General features: G+C 38.4%; 1 pseudogene; it reads left to right on the top strand.

The window, feature by feature from the left end:
• Window positions 1-872: 872 nt before the first annotated feature.
• Window positions 873-10,153, top strand: part of LOC110291842 — a 36,439-nt pseudogene continuing 27,158 nt past the window's right edge.

The following is a 10,153-nucleotide window of genomic DNA, read 5'->3' as shown; positions in this document are numbered from 1 at the left end:
CCATGGATACACAGAGAAACCATGTCTCAACAAAACAAAACAAAACAAAACAAAACAAAAACAAACAAACAAACAAAAAAGAACTCAAGAAGCTAACCACAGAAAAAGCACACAACCCAATCAAAAACTAAGCTGAGAATTCAAAACAGAGGAATCTCAAATGGCTGAGAAATATCTAAAGAAATGTTCAAAGTCATTAGTGATCAGAGAAATGCAAATCAAAATGATCCTGAGATTCCACCTTATACCAGTCAGAATGGCTAAGATCAAAACCTCAGGTAACAGCACATGTTGACAATGATGTGGAGAAAGAGCAACACTCTTCCATTGCTGGAGGGATTGCAAACTGGTACAGACACCATGGAAATCATCTGGATGTTCCTTAGAAAATTGGAAATAGATCTACCTGAAGACCCAGCAATACCACTCTTGGGAATATACCCAAAAGATGCCCTACCTTGCCACTGGGGCACATGTTCCACTATGTTCATAGTGGCCTTATCTGTGATATCCAGAAATTGAAAACAACCCAGATGTCCCACAACGAAAGAGTGGATGCAGAAAATGTGATTCATTTACATAATGGAATATTACTCAGCAGTTAAGAATGAGGACATCCTGCATATTGCAGACAAATGGATAGAACTAGAAAATATCATCCTGAGTGAGGTAACTCATACCTAAAAGGACATTCATGGTATGTGCTCACTAATAAGTGGATGAATATTAGCAAAAAAAAAAAAAAAGTACAGAATATCCAAGATTCAGTCCACAGAACTCAAAAAGGAGAGAAAGGGGATGGTGGGGAGAAGGGAATATAATCTGGTATTGGGTGGGGGAGAGGATTGAAGCCCTGAGGGCCAGTACAAAGAATGGTAACAGGCAACCTCAGGAGGTATGAGGATGGGGACGATCCTTCAGAATGTACCAAAGACATGGGATGTGAGAGACTCTCGGGGCTTAAAGGGAGAGACATTAGATGAAATACATTGGGGAGAGGGAATTTATAAAACCCACCTTCATCAGAAAGACAGGACACCAACTGAGGAATAGGTTTGCCATCCCAAAGTCAAAACTCTGATCCATAATTGTTCCTTTCTGAAAGAACTGCAGTGATGGAAATGGAGAGGAGCCTGAGGAAAACAACATCCAGCAACAGACCCAAAGTAGGATCCAGCACAAGGGGAGTCTCCTGACACTATTACTGAGTCTATGGAGCACTCACAAAAGGTGACCTATCATGAGTGCCCTCAGAAGGGCCCAACAAGCAGTTGAATGAGACAGATGCAGATATTTGCACCCATTCAACCAATGAATAGAAGCTCCTGACCCCTGTGGTTGAATAAGGGGAAGGCTGGAAGAAGCTGAGGAGAAGGGTTGCCATGTAGGAGGACAAGTAGTCTTAATTAACCTGTACCCCTGAGATTTCTCAGACACTGTACCACCAACCAGGCAGCATATACCAGTTGATATGAGGCCTCCAACACACATACAGCAGAGGACTGCCAGGTCTGGGTTTAATCAGAGAAAATGCAACTAACCCCTAAGAGACTGGAGGCCTCAGGAAGTTTAGAGGTTTGTTGCAGTGGAGGTTGGGGTTGGGGATATCCTCTTGGAGAGACAGTGGCAGGGGGAAGGTATGGGATGTGGACCAGTCAGAGTGTGTACCAGGAGGGGGATAAAATTTGGAGTTTAAAATAAATGACAAAATAAAAGATTAAAAAAATGTTTGAGAACTATGGTTCTATCCTATAGGTGATTTCACTGGCCCTTATCATGCAATAATTTTAATGCAACTTTATTTTTCCTTTCTGACTTTAGTTCTTTTTAATGTAATATGACATACAAATGTTACATAGTTGATTTTATTGTTGCTGTAATGAAATGCCATGGCCAAATCAACTTGGGGAGAAAAGGGTTTGTTTTTGTTTATGCTCTCACATCACAGTTCATCACGAAAGCATGTCAGTACAGAAATTCCAGCTGCACTGGAACCTGGGGGCAGGAGTTGATGTCAAAGATATGTACTATTTCTGATTACTAGCTTGCTCTTCATGGCTTACTCAGCCTGAACTACCATCCCAGAAATGATACCATCCAGATTAGGCTGGGTCCTCGTCCATTAACCATTAATTAAGCCAATGCCCTGTAGCCTGATTTTATGGAGGCATGTTCTTAAATGGGTTTCCTTCCCCTCAGATAATTTTATCTTCATTCAAGTTGACATAAAACTCTCAAATATAAATTGACCCTTGGTAACTTGATATACAGACATGTGCTCATTCATTTCCAATATTTCATATTAAAAATATAACTGAAAATTCCCGAGTCCCTGATACACATCCACACACTACAGCCTGTGTGCCTCCCAGAAGGTCTGAAGTAACCAAATACTGAGCCCAGCTGACACCTGTCCCCCCCCCCACCCTGCTGAGCTCCTTCTTTCTTCTGGTCTTCTTCTCCACCCAGGTCAAATAAGTGCGCCAGTTATTCTACCACAGCCTCCAGCTTGTCTGCCTCCCAGAAGGTATGCAATAACTTGGGACACAGTCTGACTGCCTGCATCCTCTGAGGTCCGCAGTAACCAGAGACACTGGAGGCCTACTCTAACCAGAGACATAAGAAGCCTACACTTACTAGAGACAACACTGCATGGAGGTAGGGGATGGTTCTACTGACCTCCAAGGAGGCTGACTCAAGTCAGAGATACCCAGTCCAGTTAACATCAGAGGTAACCAGATGGCCAGAAGCAAGTGCAAGATTATAAGCAAAAGAACCCAGTGCAGTTCAGCACACCTAAGACCCAATTCTTCCAACACAGCAAGCCCCAGATGTTGCAATATTCCTGAAAGTAAGATAATGAGCTAAAATCCCATCACATGAAGATAATGGAGGCCCTTAAGGAGAATATAAAGCACTCTCTTAAATAAATAAAGGAAAACGCAGGCAAATATGTAGAAACCCTAAAAGAGGAGACAAATGAATCACTTACATAAATACAGGAAAAATACAATCAAGTAGGTGAAAGTTTTGACCAAAATTCAACTAAAAATGAAAATAGAAAAATAAAGAAATCACAAATGGAGGCAACCCTTGAGATGGAAAACTTAGGAAGGGAACAGGAGCTACAGTTGCAAATACCACCAGTAGAATATAAGAAATAGATGAGAGAATCTCAGATGCAGAAGATACCATAGAAAATATTGATACTTTTTTCAAATAAAATACAAAGTGTACAAATATTATAACCCAAAATACCCAGTAAATTCAAGTCAAAATGAAAAGTTCAAATCTATGAATAATAGGAATACAAGAGGGTGAAGAATCCCCCATTGAAATGGCCAGAAAGCATCTTCAACAAAATCATAGAAGAAAACTTCCTTAACCTAAGGAAAGAGATGACCATAAAGGTACAAGAAGCCTACAAAACATCTAATAGTACCTGAAAAGAAAATCCTGTCATATAACAATTGGTACACTAAATCTAGAGAGCAGAGTAATCATATTAAAAGTGGTAAGGGGATAAGGCCTAGGAACATATGAAAGCAGACCTATCATAATTATACCAGATTCACAAAGGAGACTCTAAAGGACAGAACATCATAGACAGATGTCATCCAGACCTTAAGAAACACAAATGCCAGCCCAGGCTACAATGACCAGCAATACTCTCAATAACCATAAATGGAGAAACCAAGATATTCCACGACAAAACAAAATTTAAATAGTATTTTTCTAAAAATCCATCCTCCAGCAACAAAAATTGGAGGAACTAACAATTATCTGTCTTTAATATCTCTGAAGATCAAAGGACTCCATTCCCCTATAAAAAGACAAAGATTGGATACATAAACAGAATCCAGTATTTTGCTACATACAAGAAACTCACCTGAGTGATAAAGATAGACACTACCCCAGAGTAAAAGTCTGGAAAAAAAGGTTTCTAAGCAAAAGGTCTCAAGAAACAAGCCTGTGTTGCAATTCTAATATTCAATAACATAGACTTTCAACCAAAACATTTCAAATTAGATGGGAAAGGACATATCATATGCATAAAAGTAAAAATCCACCAAGTAGGTTGAAATTCTAAATATCTATGCTCATAATACAAGTGCACCAACATTTTTTATTAGATATTTTCTTCATTTACACTTTAAATGCTATCCCAAAAATGCCCTATACCCTTACCCACCCTGCCCTGCTCCCCAGTCCACTCACTCCCACTTCTTGGCCGTGGAATTCCCCTGTACCAGCACATATGATCTTCACAAGACCAAGGGACTCTCCTCCCATTGATGGTTGACTTGGCCATTCTCTACTACATATGCAACTAGAGACATAAGCTCTGAGGGGTACTGTTTAGTTCGTATTGATGATCCTCCTATAGTGTTGCAGATGCCTTTAGCTCCTTGGGTACTTTCTCTAGCTCCTTCATTAGGGGCCCTGTGTTCCATCCAATAGATGACTGTGAACATTCACTTCTGTATTTGCCAGGCACTGGCATAGACTCACAAGAAATATCTATATCAGGGTCCTGTCAGCAAAATCTTGCTGGCATATGCAATAGTGTCTGGGTTTGGTGGTTGTTTATGGGGTGAATCCCCAGATGGGGCATTGTCTGGATGGTCCTTCCTTCCATCTCAGCTCTGAACTTTGTCTCTGTAACTCCTTGCATGGGTATTTTTCCCCATTCTAAGAAGGAACAAAGTATCCACGCTTTGGTATTCCTTCTTCTTGAGTTTTGCAAATTGTATCTTGGGTATTCTGTTTCTGGGCTAATTTCTGCTTATCAGTGAGTGCATATCATGAATGTTCTTTAGTGATTGGGTTACCTCACTCAGGATGATATCCTCCAAATCCATCCATTTGCCTAAGAATTTCATAAATTCAGTGTTTTTAATTACTGACTAGTACTCCATTGTGTAAATGTACCACATTTTCTGTATCCATTCCTTTGTTGAGGGACATCTGTGTTCTTTCCTGCTTTTGACTATTATAAATAAGCCTGCTGTTAACATGTGTTCTTATTACAAGTTGGAACATTTTCTGGATACATGCCCAGGACAGGTATTGCTGGATCTTCCAGTAGTACTATGTCTAGTTTTCTGAGGAACTGCCAGACTGATTTGAGAACGAACTTTAGTAAAGGAAATTTTAACAAAGCTCAAAACACACATTAGACCTTACACAATAATAGTTGAAGATATCATATGTCACTCTCATGAATGGACAGGACATTGAAATGGAAACTAAACAGAGGCACATTGAAATTAACAAAAATTATGAACTCAATGAATTTTACATATATCTATAGAACATTTCACCTCAAAACAAGACAATATAACTTCTTCTCGGCACCTCATAGAACCATCTCCAAAATTGGCCATATAATTGGAAATAAAACAAGCCTAAACAGATTCAATAAGATATAAATAATCCCATGCTTCCTATCAGATCACTAGGGAAAAAGACTTCAGTAACAAGAAAAGCAGCAGAAAGCACGCATACTCATGGAAGCTAAAGAATTCTTAGTGCAATGATAATTCTGTCATGGAAGAAATAAAGAAATCAAAGACCTTTTAGATTTTAGTGAAAATGAAGACACATCATACCCAAATTTATGGGACATGATGAAAGCAGTGTTAAGAGGAAGTTTCATAGATCATGAGATCTCATACAAGCAACTTAACAGCACACTGGAAAGCTCTAGAACAGAAAATAGCAAACAAAGGCAAAAGTAGTAGAAGGCAGGAAATAGTCAAACTAAGGACTGAAAAAAAACCAGTTGACTACAAAGAGAATGATACAAAGAATCAACAAAACCAAGAGCTGATTAATTGAGAATATCAATAAGATAGATAAACCTTTAGCAAAATTAACTAAAGGACACAGAGACAGTATCAAAATTACAAAACCAGAAATGAAAAGGGAGACAGAACATCCTGAAACTGAGAAAATTCAAAAAAATCATCAGAACCTACTGAAAAAGCCCATATTCTACAAAAACTGAAAAATCTAGATGAAAAGGATGATTTCCTAGACAGATATCATGTACCAAATTTCAATCAAGATCAGATAAATGATCTAAACAGCCCCATCATTCTTAAGGAAAAGGAAATAGTCCGCAAAGCCTTCTAACAAATAAAAGTCAAGGGCTAAATTGTTTTAGTGTACAATTCTACTAGACATTCAAAAAGAGCTAATACCAATACTCCTTAAAATATTTCATGAAAGATTAACAGAAGAAACATTACTTACTTCATTCTATGAAGCCATAGTTACTATGATACCTAAAGCACACAAAGAAACAACAAAGAAAGACAAGTTTAGACCAATCTTGCTTATGAATATTGTTGCAAAAATACTCAATAAAATTCTCTCAAACTTCCAAGAACACATATTACAAACTGAATTCAAGAACACATCAAAACCATCATTCACCAAGATCAGGTAGGCTTTATTCCCAAGGATGCAGGAATGGTTCAATGTGTAAAAATCTATCAACATATTACATTATATGTATATACTAAGGAAAAAAACTACATGGTCATCTATTTAGATGCTCAAAAGCCTTCAACAAAGCACACCATCCCTTCATATTAAAAGCTTTGGAGAGATCAGGAATTCATGGCACAGATCTAAACATAAAAAAAAAAAATATATATAGAAAAATATCAGTTAACATCAAATTAAATGGATCAAAACTAGAAGTGTTCCCACTATAATATAGGACAAGATGAGGTTGCCCTCTTTTTCCATATCTATTCAATATGGTACTTGAAATTCTAGCTAGAGCAATCAGAGAACAAAAGGAGATCAAACAAATACAAATTAGAAAGGAAGAAGTCAAAGTATCACTATTTGCAGATGATGTGATAGTATAAGCAACACCCAAAATTCCACCTGATAACTTTTACAGGTGATAACCACCTTCAGGGAAGTGACAGAATATAAAATTAACTCAAGTAAATCATACAAATTATAAACATGATGAGAAAAAATTAGGGAAACAACACACTTCACAATAGCCACGAGTAGTATAAAACACATTGGTGTAATTTTACCAAGCAAGTGAACGATCTGTTTGAGAAAAACTTTAAATCCCTGAAAAAATAAATCAAAGAAGACCTCAGAATATTTAAAGATTTACCCATCATCATGAATTGGTAGGATTAACATACTGAAAATGGCCATCATACCAAAAGCAATCTACATATTCAATGCAATCCCCAACAAAACTCTAACAAATTCTTCACAGATGTGGAAAGAACAATTTTCAACTTCATATGGAAAAACAAAATATCCAAGATAGCCAAACCAATCCTTCTGGGTGAATCACCATCCCTCACCTCAAGCTGTACTACAAGCCAGTAGTGATAAAAACCACACAGTATTGGTACAGATACAGACAGATATTTCAATGGAATAGAATTGAAGACCCAGATGTAAACCTTCACACTTATGGACATTTGATCTTTGACAAAGAAGCCAGAAACCTGCAGGGAAAAAAAAGAAAGTATCTTCAATAAAGGATGCTGGTCTAACTGGTAGTCTGAATGTAGAAAAATAAAAATAGACCCATATTAATCACCTTACACAAAGCTCAAGTCCAATTGGATCAAGGACTTCAACATAAAACCAGATATTCTGAATTTAATAGAAGAGAAAGTAGGAAAGAACCTTGAACTCATTCACACAGGAGAAAGGAACAGGGAAATTTCCTAAACCAAACAACAATGGTTCAGGCTCTAAGATCAACAATTGATAAATGGGACCTCATGAAACTGAAAAGCTTCTGTAAGGCAAAAGGCATAGTTAATAGGACAAATTGGCAACCTAGAGACTGGGATAAAAACTTCATTAACCCTGTATCTGACAAAAGTCTAATATCCACAATATAAAACTCAAGAAGTAAACCTCCATAAAAATAAATAAATAAAATTGAGGTACAGAGCTAATCAGAGTTTTCGAAAACAGAATAACCTCGAATAGACCAGAAACACATAAAGAAGTCTTCAAAGTCCTTAGTCATCAGAGAAATGCTAATCAAAAAGACACTGAGATTGCACTTCTCAACAATCAGACTGGCTAAGATCAAAAAGTCAAGTGATAGCAAACGCTGGAAAGGCTGTAGAGGAATAGGAACATTTCTTCATTGGTGATGGTACAGCAAACTGGTTCAACTACTGTGGAAAATTATCTAGAGTTTCCTCTGAAAATTGGAAATAGTTGACCCTAACAACCTATTTATACCACTCTTGTGTGTATACCCAAAAGTTGTCCCACCATACTACAAGGTCAAATGCTCCACCATGTTCATATTTCTAATAGTCAGAAGCTGGAAATAACCCAGATGTCTCTCAGCCATAGAATGGATATAGAAAATATGGTTCATTTACACAATGGAATACTACTCATATATTGAAAGTGAGGACATCATGGATTTTGCAAGCAAATGGATAGAACTAAAAAATATATATATATCTTGAGTGAAGTAACACAGATCCCAAAAGACACGCAGTGCTATGTACTCACTGACAAATAGATATTAGCCAAAAAGTACTGAATAGCTAGGGTACTACCTATAGACCTTAAGCAGTATAACAAACAGAAAGGCCCAAGTGATCATGCTTCAATCTCATTTAGAAGGAGGAAAGAAATAATCACTTGAGGCCCAGGGTGGGAGGGACCTGGATGGGAGTGAGAAGAGGATAGTGTAACAGGATAAGGTATGGAGGGGGCAGGAGGGAAGCCCACAGGGCCAAAAAATAAATTGAAATAATCAGCTTTGTTGTGTGGGTGGTGGGGGCACCCCATAGAAAATACTGGAGACCCTGGAGGGGAGAGACTAAGGACTCAATGGGGTTGACATTAGCCAAAATGCCCAACACTGGAGATATGGAACTCAAAGTGTTTTCATCCAGTAGATAGTCATGGCCTCAAGTGTAGGGACAAGGTTTGTAATCCAGAGTCAAAATTACTTACCCTAAATTGTTCCCATCAAAAAGAACTACAGACTGAAGAAAAGGTGGTCCAAGGACCTGCCCTACTTGGGATCCATCACATGGGTTCACAACAAGGCCTGGCACTTTTACTGATGCTATTAGGTGTTTGCAGACAGGAGCCTGACATGGCTGTTATCTGAGAGTCTCTACTAGCACTTGACTGAGACAGATGCAGATACTTACACCCAACCATTGAACTGAAGTCACCAGCCATCCTATGGTTGAAATAGTGCAAGGATTGAAGAAGCTGAAGGGGAAAGTGACCCTATAAGAAAACCAGCAGACTCAACTAACACAGACCCGAGAGAGCCAGCAGAGACTGAACCACCAACTGGGAGCATTCAGAAGTGTGGAGAAATTTCTTTTAATTATCTGAATGTCTAATAAAGATGACAAGTAGCCAATTGCTGGGCAAAAATGAGGAGGTGGGTTCCAAGCAAGACAGGAAGAGGAGGGGAAGAGTAGTTGCAGGATGTGGCGATCTGAGGAGGACAGAGGGAGAGTTGTTGGAAGGAAGATGGAGCAAGAGGCACAAGGCCTGGAAAAACTGCAAGCAGCAGCAATTTCATAGTGGGGAAGAAAGTTGTGTAGAGGCATATCTGCCCAATATAAGTGTGCAGTTTATAAATATATAACCGAGTTGCTTTCTCCTTGCATGTGTTTATTGGGGTTGGAGATCTACTGCAAAAAAAAAAATTTCATTTTCCTTGAATGGGCTTGTTGTGGTTGGAGATTTACCAAAATACAGAAGCTTGTCTCAGGCCCCTGGTACATATATAGAAGAGGTCTGCCTTGTCTGGCTTCAGTAGGAAAAGATGAGCTTAATCCCTGAGAGACTTGAGGCCCCTGGGAAGGAGACCTGGTGTGATGGGGAGAAACATCTCAGAATCAAGGGGTAAGTGGAATGGGAGAAGGAACTATGGGAGAGATGACTGAGGTGTGTGTGGGGGGACAATGACTAGAATGCAAATTAATAAAATAAAACAAGAAAATTCCACAGTCTTTACAATTTCAAACACATTAAAAAAATCTAGTCTTTCAAGGAATTTCAAATAAAACCAGAGACACTGAAACTTATAGAGGAGAAAGTGGGGAAAAGCCTTGAAGATATGGGCACAGGGGAAAAATTCCTGAATAGAACAGCAATG

This window comes from Mus caroli, chromosome 3 (assembly GCF_900094665.2).
Source record: "Mus caroli chromosome 3, CAROLI_EIJ_v1.1, whole genome shotgun sequence".
Classification (NCBI taxonomy): domain Eukaryota; kingdom Metazoa; phylum Chordata; class Mammalia; order Rodentia; family Muridae; genus Mus; species Mus caroli.
The sequence above is the reverse complement of the archived record's forward strand: the minus strand, read 5'-3'. Positions and strand labels throughout refer to the sequence as shown.